Genomic DNA, 12,584 nt, shown 5'->3' on the forward strand with positions numbered 1-12,584 from the left:
CCCCTTTCCCCTACATCTTGATTACCTCCATCATCTATGGTCTCTCCTATATTCTACCTCCCTTTCTTTGATCCACAAAGTGTCTAACTCTTAATTTCTAATAACTTTTTTTTGTTTTCTGTTATGCACTCTTGAAAGTATTACCTTTCTTTCCTCTTTCCCTCTCTCACAAAAATACTAGCTTTTTAATTCATACCATATTCCTCCCATATTCAGTTGACTACCTCATTATAGGTACTCTACCTACTGCTATAACTCTACACAACTTACATGAATCTAATATCCATCCTCCCAGATCTCATATTGTTGCTCTGCTAACATTCATCACCAATACTACTTTACACTTTTTCCTTGCTTACACAATTGCCTTCCCCTGGCCCTAATACTCTCCTTTAAGTGAATTCAACCAGCACTAAGAAATTAGAATAAGAAGAACAAAGTGACAAAGAAAAGATATAACACTTATGCAAAAACAACAGCTAATTAACCCCCAAGACTAGACAAAGAAGCTAAGGAACTGATTAAACCTGTCAAGATAAAAGGATGACCAGACAGCAACAAAAACCTACAAACCAAACCAGAAATGAGGAAAACATGGCTAAATCCAATGAACAAACTAAAAATCAGGAAGGGGAGCAGAACTTCTCACAAGTAATGAAATATCTCAGAACATTTATCGCCAACAAATTTAATGAAGTAAAGGAATAGGTTAAAAACATGAAGACAACACTTGGAAGGGAAATTGCAGACATATGCAAAAAGATAACAGATATGATGGGAATGAACACCACAGTTCAAGAAATCAAAAATATACTTGCAGCAAATATCAGACTAGAAGAGGCAGAGCAGAGAATTAGGGATGTGGAAGACAGTATATGGAAATCAAACAGATAGTAGAATTGATCGATAAAAAGATAGAAAAAATCCAGCTAGGACTTAGGAATCTGAATGACAATGGAAAACACACAAACATATGTATTATAGGCATCCCAGAAGGAAAAGAGAAGGGAAAGGGATTAGAAGGAGTGTTGCAGGAAATAATGGCTGAAAACTTTCAAATCTATTGAAAGAGACAGATGTACATATCCAAGAAGCACAATGCACACCAAACATCATAAACCCCAACAGGCCCACCCGAAGACATATACTTGTCAAATTATCCAACGCTCAAGACTAAGAGAAAATTCTAAAAGGAGCAAGAGAAAAGAAAATCATCACATACAAGGGAAACTCCATAAGATTAAGTGCTGATTTCTCATTTGAAACCATGGAGGCAAGAAGGCAGTGGTATGATATAGTCAAGATAGTAAAGGAAAAAAAAATTCCAACCAAGAATACTCTATCTAGCTAAACTAGCATTCAAAAATGATGGAGAGTTCAAAATATTCACAGATAAACAGAAACTGAAAGAGTATGCCAACAAGAAACCTCCCCTTCAAGAAATTCTAAAGGGGTTCTTCAGGAAGAAAGGAAAAAACAGGACAGGCAGAGTTGGAGGAGAGTGCAAGAGCAACAAAGAAGACAAAAAGAGAAGGGGGGAAAAAAGCAAACAAAATATGACAAACACAAGTCCAATCAAAATATGGTTAACACAAATAATTCCTTGAAAGTAATAACACTGAATGTCAATGGATTAAAGTCACCTGTCAAAAGATTCAGACTGGGACATGGGATAAGGAAATATGACCCATCTATATGCTGTCTACAAGAGACACATCTTAGACCCAGAGACGCATGGAGGTTGAATGTGAATGATTGGAAAACAATCTTACAAGCAAACAATAACCAAAAAAAGGCAGCAGTAGCTATATTAATATCAGACAAAATAGACTTTAAATGCGAAACACTTGTGAGAGACAAAGAAGGATACTACATTTTAGTGAAAGGGAAAATCTGTCAAGAAGATTAAACAATCATACATATTTTTGCTCCTAACAAGGGCGCCTCTAAATATGTGGGGCAAATGCTGGAAAACTAAGTGAAAGAATAGATGCATCTGCAATTACAGTGGGGGATTTTAATACACCACTATCAACTCTGGACAGAACATCTGAAAAGAGAATCACTAAAGAAACAAAACATTTGAACAATATATTAGAGAAGCTGGATCTAATAGACATATATAGATCATTACACCCAAACACAGCAGGATATACATTTTTCACAAGTGCACATGGATCATTTTCCAAGATAGACCATATGCAAGGCCACAAAGAAAGGCTTAATGAATTCAGAAAGATCAAAATCATACAAAATAATATCTCTGAACACATTGGAGTGAGCTGGAAATTTTCAAGGGTCAGAGGCCCAGATTTCACACCATGATTTGGAAATTAAACAGCACATTCAGAAAAACAGTGGGTCAAAGAGGAAATCTCAAAAGAAATCAATGACTACCTTGAAACAAATGATAATGATAACACAACATACCAAAATTTATGGGATGCAACAAAGCTGTACAGAGAGGGAAATTTATAGCCATAAATTCATATATCAAAGAAAAAGAAAGAGCAAAAATTGAAGAACTAACTGTACATTTGGAGGAATTAGAAAAAAACAACAACAAAGTAATCTAAAAGGAAGAAGAAGGAAGGAAATAACAAAGATAAGAGCTGAACTAAATGAAATAGAAAATAAGAAAGCACTTGAAAAGATAAACAACACCAAGAGCTGGCTTTTTGAGAAGATCAACAAAATTGACAAGTCTTGAGCGAGACTAACAAAGAAAAAAAGAGAGAAGATGCCCCCACAGAAATAAAGACTATAATAAGAGGACACTTTGAAAACTTTATTCCAACAAAAATGAGAATTCAGAGCAAATGGACAAATTCCTAGAAACACATAAGCAGCCTATATTGTCGGAAGAAGAAACTGATGATCTCAACAAACCATTCACAAGTAAAGAGATAGAATCAGTCATTAAAAACCTCCTAACTAAGAAGAGCCCAGGGCCAGACTGCTTCACAGTTGAATTCTACAAAACATTCCAGAAAGAACTAACACCAATCCTTCTGAAACTATTCCAAAAAATTGAAACAGAAGGAACATTGCCTAACTCCTTCTATGATGCCAACATTACCCTAGTACCAAAGCCAAACAAAGACACCACAAGAAAGGAAAATTACAGACCAATTTCTCTAATGAACCTAGATGCAAAAATACTTAACAAAATACTTGCTAATCGTATTCAACAGCACTTTAAATGAATTATACACCACGACCAAGTGGGATTCATTCCAGGTATGCAAGAATGGTTCAACATAAGAAAATCAATCATTGTAACACACCACATAACAGATTGAAGGGAAAAAACCACATGATTATATCTATAGATGCAGAAAAAGCATTTGACAAAATACAGCACCCTTTCTTGATAAAAACACTCCAAAAGATCAGAATACAAGGAAATTTTTTAAACATGATAAAAAGTATATATGAAAAACCTACAGCCAACATTGTTTACAATGGAGAAATCCTAAAATCCTTCCCTCTAAAGTCACGAACTAGATAAGGATGCCCACTCTCTCCCCTTCTATTTAACATTGTCTTAGAAATACTTGCTCACGCACTGAGGTAAGAACCAGATATAAAAGGCATTCAAATTGGAAAGGAAGAAGTCAAAATTTCATTATTTGCAGATGGCATGATCCTATACATAGAAAACCCTGAGAGACCTACAATAAAACTTCTAGAACTCATAAATGAGTTTAGTAAAGTCACAGGTTATAAGATCAATGCGCAAAAATCAGTAGCATTTCTGTACGCCAATAATGAGCAAGATCAGGAGGAAGTCAAGAAATAAATACCATTTACAATATGTAAATAAAAAATCAAATATTTAAGAATAAATTTAACTGAAGATGTAAAAACTTATACACTGAGAACTATACAAGACTGTTCAAGGAAATCCAAGAAGACCTAAATAAATGGAAGAATATTCCTTGTTCATGGATAGGAAGACTAAATATTATTAAGATGTCTATTCTACCAAAACTGATCCACACAATCCCAATAAAAATCAACACAGTATTCTTTAAGAAATTAGAAAAACTAACTATGAAATTTATTTGGAAAGGAAAGAGGCCCCTAACAGCCAAGCCATATTGAAAAAGACAAACGAAATTGGAGGAATCACACTACCTGACTTCAAAACAAACTACAAAGCTACACTAGTGAAAACAGCATGGTATTGGCATAACAACAGACACACAGACCAATGGAATTGAATTGAAAGTTCTGATATAGAACCTTATATATATAGCCATATAATATTCGATAAAGCCAACAAACCCTCACAACTGGAAGAGAATGGCCTATTCAACAAATGGTGCCTGGAGAACTGGATATCCATATCTAGAAGAATGAAAGAGGATTACAATCTCACACCTTATACAAAGACCAACTCAAGATGGATCAAAGACCTAAATATAAGGGGCAAGACCATAAAGACCTTGGAAAGCAGTGTAGGGAAACATCTACAAGACCTTGTAATAGGAAATGGCTTCATGAATATCACACCAAAAGCACAAGCAGCAAAGGAACTAAGACATAAATGGGACTTCCTCAAAATTAAAGCCTTCTGCACCTCAAAGGAGTTTGTCAACAAAGTAAAAAGGGAACCCACACAATGGGAGAAAATATTTGGCAACCATATGTCTGATAAGAGACTTATAACTTGCATATATAAAGAACTCCTATATCTTGAAAATAAAAACATAAACCCATTTAAAAAAATGGGAAAAAGATTTAAACAGACACTTCTCCAAAGAAGAAATACAAATGGTTAAAAAGCACATGAAAAATTGCTCCAAATCTCTAGCTATCAGGGAAATGCAAATTAAAACTACCATGAGATATTATCTTACTCCCATAAGATTGGCAGCTATAAAAAAACAGAAGACTACAAATGCTGCAGAGGATGTGAAGAAAGGGGAACACTCATCCACTGCTGGTGGGAATGCAGAAGGATCCAACCATTCTGGAGGACAGTTTAGCGGTTTCTCAAAAAACTAACTATAGATTTGCCATATGCCCCAGCAACACCACTACTGGGTATATACCCAGCAGAACTGAAAACAAGGACACAAACCAATATATGCACACCAATGTTCATAGCAGCATTGTTCACTATCGCCAAAAGTTGGAATCAACCCAAATGCCCATCAACAAATGAATGCATCTATAAAATGTGGTATATACATACAATGGAATACTGCTCAGCTGTAAGAACAAATACACTATAAACACACGTGATAACATGGATGAATCTTGAGAACCTTATGCTGAGTGAAGCAACCCAGGCATTGAAGGACAAATACTACATGACCTCAATGATATGAAATAAGAAAGCTGCCTCAGAGATCTAGAGACTGGAAGATAGGCTTACAGGAAATCGGGGGGTGGAGGAAGGATGTGAGCCGACGTCTGCAGGGGTGGAATCTATGATGAGCTGGTGGTAAGTATGAGCACAAAGAAGAGATAAAATGGGGGCAAGGGGTTGTCTTTGGTGGGGCTTTGTGGGTTTGAGGGGGGCCGGGGATGGGCAGACGGGTAATAGTGCCCAAAAACTGGGGGGAGGGAGGTGCAACATACAAACATAGGAGAGTGTCAGGTGTTGGTTGAGAGTAAAATGCTGAGAAAACTGTATCAAAATATAATTAAGAGGGTTATCTGTTTAGGATGCTCAGAGGGGATGGTCTGACATGGGATGGATTCCTGGGGAATGTCTGAATGCTCATTTTGCCAAGGTGGGTTGTACCATTGGATAGAGACCCAAGTAGTGAGAGTGGGGGTGGACCCACATGCTGGGGAGGACTAACGCCATCAAAAAAGAGGGAACTGTATCTCTTGAGAGAAAGGATGGCTCCCAGGGCATTAGGACAGTTGAGCAAGACAGGCCCTGAACACTGTTGTAACTATCTCTGGACATGGCTCCTCGGGAAATCGAGATCGGCTGTTGCTGTGGGCCCCAAAGGGAGGGGAAAATGGATGTTGAATGGATGGAACCAAGGTAAATTTGGGGGTAGGAGAGGAGTTTCGTGAGAGTACACAAGGATGGATATAAAACATGTAATATTACACCGAAAACATATAGGGGACAACAAACTAATAATGTAAACCATAATGTAAAACATAGGATAACTAAAAATTTAGAAAACTGTATATCCTAAAGTATGGACCACACACGTAAGCACAGATGTAACCTTGTTTGAAAGCTATTGTCTCAGAATCTGTACATCAGTTTAAGTAAATATGATATGAATAAGTTATAAGAATATGACTGTGGAAGGGAGAAGGTTTTATGTTGGATGTGTAGGAGTACTGTATATTGTATATATGAATGACTGTGATCTAAGGCTCTTGTGAAGTGAAGAGAAGCTCAATAATTAGGAAAAAAGAAAAAGATAGGATGTAGAATTTTTCCAAATCAATACGTATTCTATATCTAACCTTTAAACCCATCGCTATATTCCATTTTACTAGTATTCCTATATTCCATTATTATATTCCATTAAACTGACATTATATTGGGCTTCATTTTTCAGGAAGTTTTGGATCACAGAGTGGTTCAACAATGGCAGTGGAGGAATACTGGTATAGGATGTTATTGACAAGTGACATATGGTTGACAGGCAGTTATACAGGGCATATGTCCCAGGTGCATGGTAATGTTTGGATATACTCATAGTGGCAACAATTAAAAACAACAGCTGGGGCAGTACTGGGTTCCTGGCTGGGGGTGCTCTGTCGTGGTCCCTAGGGGAGCAGCGGCAGTCCCCCAGGTTCAATGGTAAGGACTAGGAAGGAAAGAGGGTCCAACAGTAAGCCCCTGATACTAATGAGTATGCTTGTGAGCCTATATGCCTGAAATAAGAGCAAGGCCTAGAGCAGCACTGTGCCTGGGAGTTTCCTCCTGACAGCCTTCATGTTACTCAAATGTGGCCAGTCTTGAAGCCAAACTCAGCATGTAAATGCAATGCATTCCCCCCAGCATGGGACATGACACCTGTGGACAAGCCTCCCTGGCACCGAGGGATCACTACCAAGTACCAGCTGATGATGCAACTAGAAAATGACCTTGAATTAAAGGTTCAATGTGAACCAGCAGAATATCCCTGTCTACATATAATAACAGGAGTTTAAAATACTGTTTGACCTAATGTAAGGGGGAAATGGAAAGGAGAAATGATTTTATATGGCTGAGTCTCTAAAAAAGAGTCTGGAGGTTGTCAGAAGGATTGCCCTTATGAACACCTGAGCAGAGTCTCAAAGAGAGATAAAGTAGATACAACCACAGGTATTGGTTTTTTTGAGGGCTAAAGAGACCCACAGGTTCTAGGGTCATGGCAGATGGGGTTCACTGCCATGTCAATTGGCCCTTCTTTGGAGCTGGTGTTTCTGTGGGATGGAGCTGGATGCAGATGGGATTTCTTTTAACAAGACTTTCATGCTACTTTACTGGAATTGTAGTTGATGCTGGGGTTTAAGATATATCTAGTGGATTTGAATCTCTGGACTGACAATATGATAGCCAGGCCCTGAGCCTCAACAGACTTCAACTCCTACACTCTGGTTTATTGGCCTTACCCCACTCAGCTAACATGGAGTTGAAGAAAGTCAACCACCACACCATGGAGCCTAGAGTGCCTACAACTGAAAGCAGGAGGATTGCATCCAGTATCCATGTGGAATCTAAGCCTCCTCTTGACATACATGTGCAATGGACACAACCAGTCCAAGGTCCACAGAGAAAATGTGGCATGGGTGTGGGAAAAGTGGCCATGGTGGCTGCTGGGTGCAGGGAATGGGAGGAAGAGATGAGATGTGGAGGCATTTTCGGGACTTGGAGTTGTCCTGGTTGGTGCTTCAGGTTCAATTACCAGGCATTGTAGATCCCCTCAGGGCTCAGTGGATGGAACGTGGGAGAGTATGGGCTATGATGTGGACCATTGACCATGAGGTGCAGCAATGCCCAGAGATATACTTACCAAATGCAATGGATGTTTTATGATGATGGGAGAGAGTGTTGCTGTGGGGGGAGTGGTGGGGTGGGGGTGGTGGGGTTGAATGGGACCTTATATTTTTGAATGTAATATTTTTAAAAAATGAATAAAAATTAAAAAAAAACATCACTAGCAACAAAAACAAGCTTTGGCATAGTGAGTCTTATCAGTATAATTAAATAATATGCTTATATTCTGTGACGGGATAATTTCAGGGAGTTTTCCACACATGAGAAATCTTTCAAAGCTGTAGAAGGAATGTGAAAATATTATTTTTGATGAAAAATATGATCTATTCCATCTTTAGTTACATTAGGCTATTAAGTGCTGCCTATTAAGTGTTTTTCCAGATACACCAGCAATCACTACTTAATTAGAATATAAGCAGTGTGCAACTGAGAGTGGAGTTAGGGTGGGGTGAGTCTGTGGTATTGGAGAGAATATATTCTTCAAGTTATGATACAGGTAGAATTCCCTAGGATTAGACAAATCTAAGAATTCTGGTGTTTATAAGCAAATGAGTGGATATTCCAAAATTCAATTCTCAGCTAAGATAATATTCAACAAATTCCATTCCTTAACCAAGTATCCTAGTATTGATTTTATACACATATAGCATAGTAAGTTGTATATCATTTCATTTATGTTCAATTACTATATCCTAAATTTACTGTACCTCAACAAACTCAATTTTATGGCTAAATGCATTATGTTGAATGTAAAACCTTTTTATTTTCAAAGTAGTCCTCCTTAGTTATATTTTCCAACTATCCTACTTTCCTCAATAAAGCACAGGGTGCAACTTTAGAATAGGGACCAACTGCATTTTTCTCACACAAATGTATTAACAAATTTGCAAAAAAAAAAATCTGTATTGAATAGCTTATATAATTGTGTTTCTGTTAAATAATGATGGTGACACAAAGTGCTATATCTCTGCTATACACATGAATTCTTCACAAAATTAGAAGGCAGAAATAATTAGACTGCTTAAATACTGCACACATTTCTTATGTGCTCTAGATTTCACACTGAATTTTGGAATGGGTTCACATTTGGTATAACCTGTTATTAGCAAAGTGCAGATTGACAAAAATGTCATTTATGAAGTCCCTTTGTAGAGACTTCTTAGTTTTAAAACATGACTTAATGAAAGTATATTGTAACTTAATAAGACTCATTATATGGCATGGTTAGAACTAGTTACAAGTGTTGATAAAGCTTGATGAACTTTTCACTTCTGACTATATTTTAAAACAAAGGGTGTTTTATATCTAATTCCTGCTATGAATCATTTTTAAAGACATATATGATGAATAAATCATGTATAAGATGCATATATATGAATATATATGTGTATTTAGAATTACACATGAAAACAGCCTTATTATTTTGCAAAATGTAAATAAACAAGGTATTCCAGGAGCATTTAACTCACCTTCATTAGAAAGCAAAAGGCAAAGGCAATATAGCCTGTTTTCTAGAGTTATGAGCAGATGTGTAAGTCAGGGTTCCCTAGGGAAAGAGAATCAACAGGAGATACCTGTAAATAGTATGAGATTTTATAAAATTCTTTCATGTGCCCGTAGGGATGTACACATCCAAATTCTGTAAGTAGGCTGCAAACCGGGCTCCTATGAAGTCTGATAAAAGTCCTTTATGAGTTCCTGGCAGACACTGGCTGTCTGAAATCAAGCCAGAACATTTTCTCCAAATGCTGAAAGATGCAGAAGATGGGCCACCAAAATTGTTGTTTATCCTTGGTGGTCACACTGCCAAGATACCTGATTTCTCCTGGAATCCCAATGAACCTTGGGTGATTTGTTCTGTATCAGAAGACAATATCATGCAAGTGTGGCAGATGGCAGAGAACATTGATAATGATGAAGACCCTGAAGGAAATGTGGATCCAGAAGGACAAGAATCTTAGATATGTCTGCACTTGTGATTTTAAACCCACCTTTTTCCCCTCTCAACCCTGAGATTGAATTAATGCTGGTTTTGACACAGACTTTGTTCAGGTATCCCTCTGTAGCTACCATCAAGAATGCTATTAGCTCAGACATTGGGTGTTTTCTAAATATTAACTTGATTGAACAAAAGCCACAAACTTAAGTTTAAATTTTCTTCAGGAATTTTCTAGAATCAAAGTCAGGTCTGAAGTAGACACAGAAAGGGCAATATGTACGTGTGGCCATTTTTCTCCTTATGCTATATTCCCAAGTTTTTCAGACTCATTTACAGTTAGAGTGAATAAGGAATAGAGCCAAGTGGGGTAGGCATCTGATCCATGAAGTATAATAGTGCAAGATGTGTTTATTCAGGAAATAGGGGAGAGATTCAAATAATGTAGGTTCCTACTCTTAAAATCATCATACCTGACTTTATAGGATGCACATTTTCCCAGGTAGACCAGTCTGCTCTCAGTTTCTTCAGTTAAGTCAAACTTTATTTTACATGTTCCTCTTTCCTCATATATTTTTGCTCATTAGTATATTTCTTGAGCAGTTTCATATTATTTCTTTCCTTTCTGTGAAGTGGTTGTTTTTCAAACTTGGGACCACCAACTTGTAAAGATGTAAGATTTTACCTGACAGTTATACCACAGGTAGACTGTCCAGTTAAGCTGAGAAGAGTGAATCAATAGCTATTTGTTTTTAAAATTAAATTAATCCTGGATAAGAGTTTGCTTTTATTTTAATTTTAATTTTTTTAGGAGTTAGTCCGTGATCACTAGTTTGGTACCATCTCCCTTTGAGTAACCTGTTTCTCCAGCAGGCCTGTTATTCTCCATGACTAACTGTGAAAGTGCCTATAAGGGAATAAATTGCTTTTTTACGTTAAAAAAAATTAAGGCATTTAACTGAATAAAACATCACTCATTGCTGATGGCAGTCTCCCTGGTTGATCCTAGATGTAATTAGCCATCCATGCAGTAAACTCACTGGCGACTAAAGCCCATAAATGTCCTTTATTACAATTAGCCCAGTGCTTGCTTGACCAGATATCTGGGCACAATTACCTGGCCCAGTTGACACATTAGCCTGATCTTTACACCAGGTAAGTCTGTTCTGGCATTTAACAGTTTGTCTGCATAAACGGTAACATTTCAGGCCATTACACACAATTCTAATTTAAAATTTAAGGGTCCCTCAGCAATAACTTTAACAATGGGGAATCCATCTTTGTACATATTCTTTCAGGAATGAATCCTTTCTCAGTTTCAAGTATGCTTTTCTACCTTTCACTCTGCCATGCATTAAGAAAGGGGGGGGGGAACCTCTATTTTTCCTTTAATGAGCACAAGCAGATATAGATCAGTCCTCATACTCTCTATGTAATATAAAATTAAAAATCTAGGCTGGGTGCTCAAAATTTGACTCTTAGACTTTAACCACATCTGCTTCTAAATGTCATATGCATCACTGATGTAACGACCTTTAGAAAAATAATCAATAGCTGACAGCACTGATATACAAATAGAAATAAGACAATATAGTTTCAGTAATTTTATTTCTGTTCCTCAGCTTTAATCTTTCTGTATCCTATATCTATAGAAAAATCCAAAGCATTCAGAAATGTTTTTTGAACATTTTTAGGCATATTATGCAGAAATTTTTATATCTCAAAGGAAAAAAACCACACCAGGCAGTGTGAAACAGACAGGAATGACTTTGTTCATGTTCATGGTAAGGAAAGGAAGTAAAAAAGAAAAAAAAGGAAAAAGGAAAAAAGAAAACAGAAACATCTGACTCATCAACTGGGGCAGACTCTTCTGAATTCAGGTGTACTGGGGCATCACACACTGCTCACAATGAGTTAGTGCTGGGTGATTTAGAAAGGCACAACTATTTCAGTTCCACAGAGCCCCTTCACTGTTTTCATCCAGAACATGTGTCTGAGGATTCTGAATTAAGTTGGTGGAATGTTCTAAGGGAAGTCAGGACTGAAAAGAGAAAACAGATTAATTTTTCTCCAATTATAAGCCACACTGAAATTTAAATATATAATATCTAAAAGATCAATTAGGTGATTACCTAGCAGTTTGTAAACCAATTAGGACACACATTTACTGAAAATGCATATAAACAAAAAACTTATGCATATTTGTTTCTACTTTTTTCTAAATAATTTATTTTTCTTATTTTAATATCTCAGTAGAAATATAGATTACCTTCCTGATTTATTATCCATAGATAGTAAATAGTTATGCAATATTATCATAAAAGGAGAAAAATGAGAAAGTTTTGGAGTATGTTAAATTTACTGTTTCCTTCACATAAGTCTTCCCTGATAATTTCAACCCACATTATACTCCTCCTAATTTACTATCCATGCTGCACTAAACATCAGATTTTGTGTGCCTACTCCTCTGAGATTTTAAGTACAACAATATAGCATGTTTTTTATACTAATGGTTCATAAATGACAGTGACAGGTCATAAAAAAGTTTTTCACCGGTATGATAAAAAGTGAAACATAAATATTCTATAGACAATTTTTCAGACAGCTAAACTTATTCCACATAAAAAACTATTTTTATGCTGAGAGTCTTACCTACATTTTTGGCAGGAATGTGGC

General features: G+C 36.7%; 1 pseudogene; it reads right to left on the minus strand.

Annotated features, from left to right (window-relative positions):
• Positions 1-11,784: 11,784 nt before the first annotated feature.
• LOC139438260 (TGF-beta-activated kinase 1 and MAP3K7-binding protein 3-like) overlaps positions 11,785-12,584 on the minus strand; it is a 58,778-nt pseudogene continuing 57,978 nt past the window's right edge.

Source organism: Dasypus novemcinctus, chromosome Y (assembly GCF_030445035.2).
Source record: "Dasypus novemcinctus isolate mDasNov1 chromosome Y, mDasNov1.1.hap2, whole genome shotgun sequence".
In the NCBI taxonomy this organism is placed as follows: domain Eukaryota; kingdom Metazoa; phylum Chordata; class Mammalia; order Cingulata; family Dasypodidae; genus Dasypus; species Dasypus novemcinctus.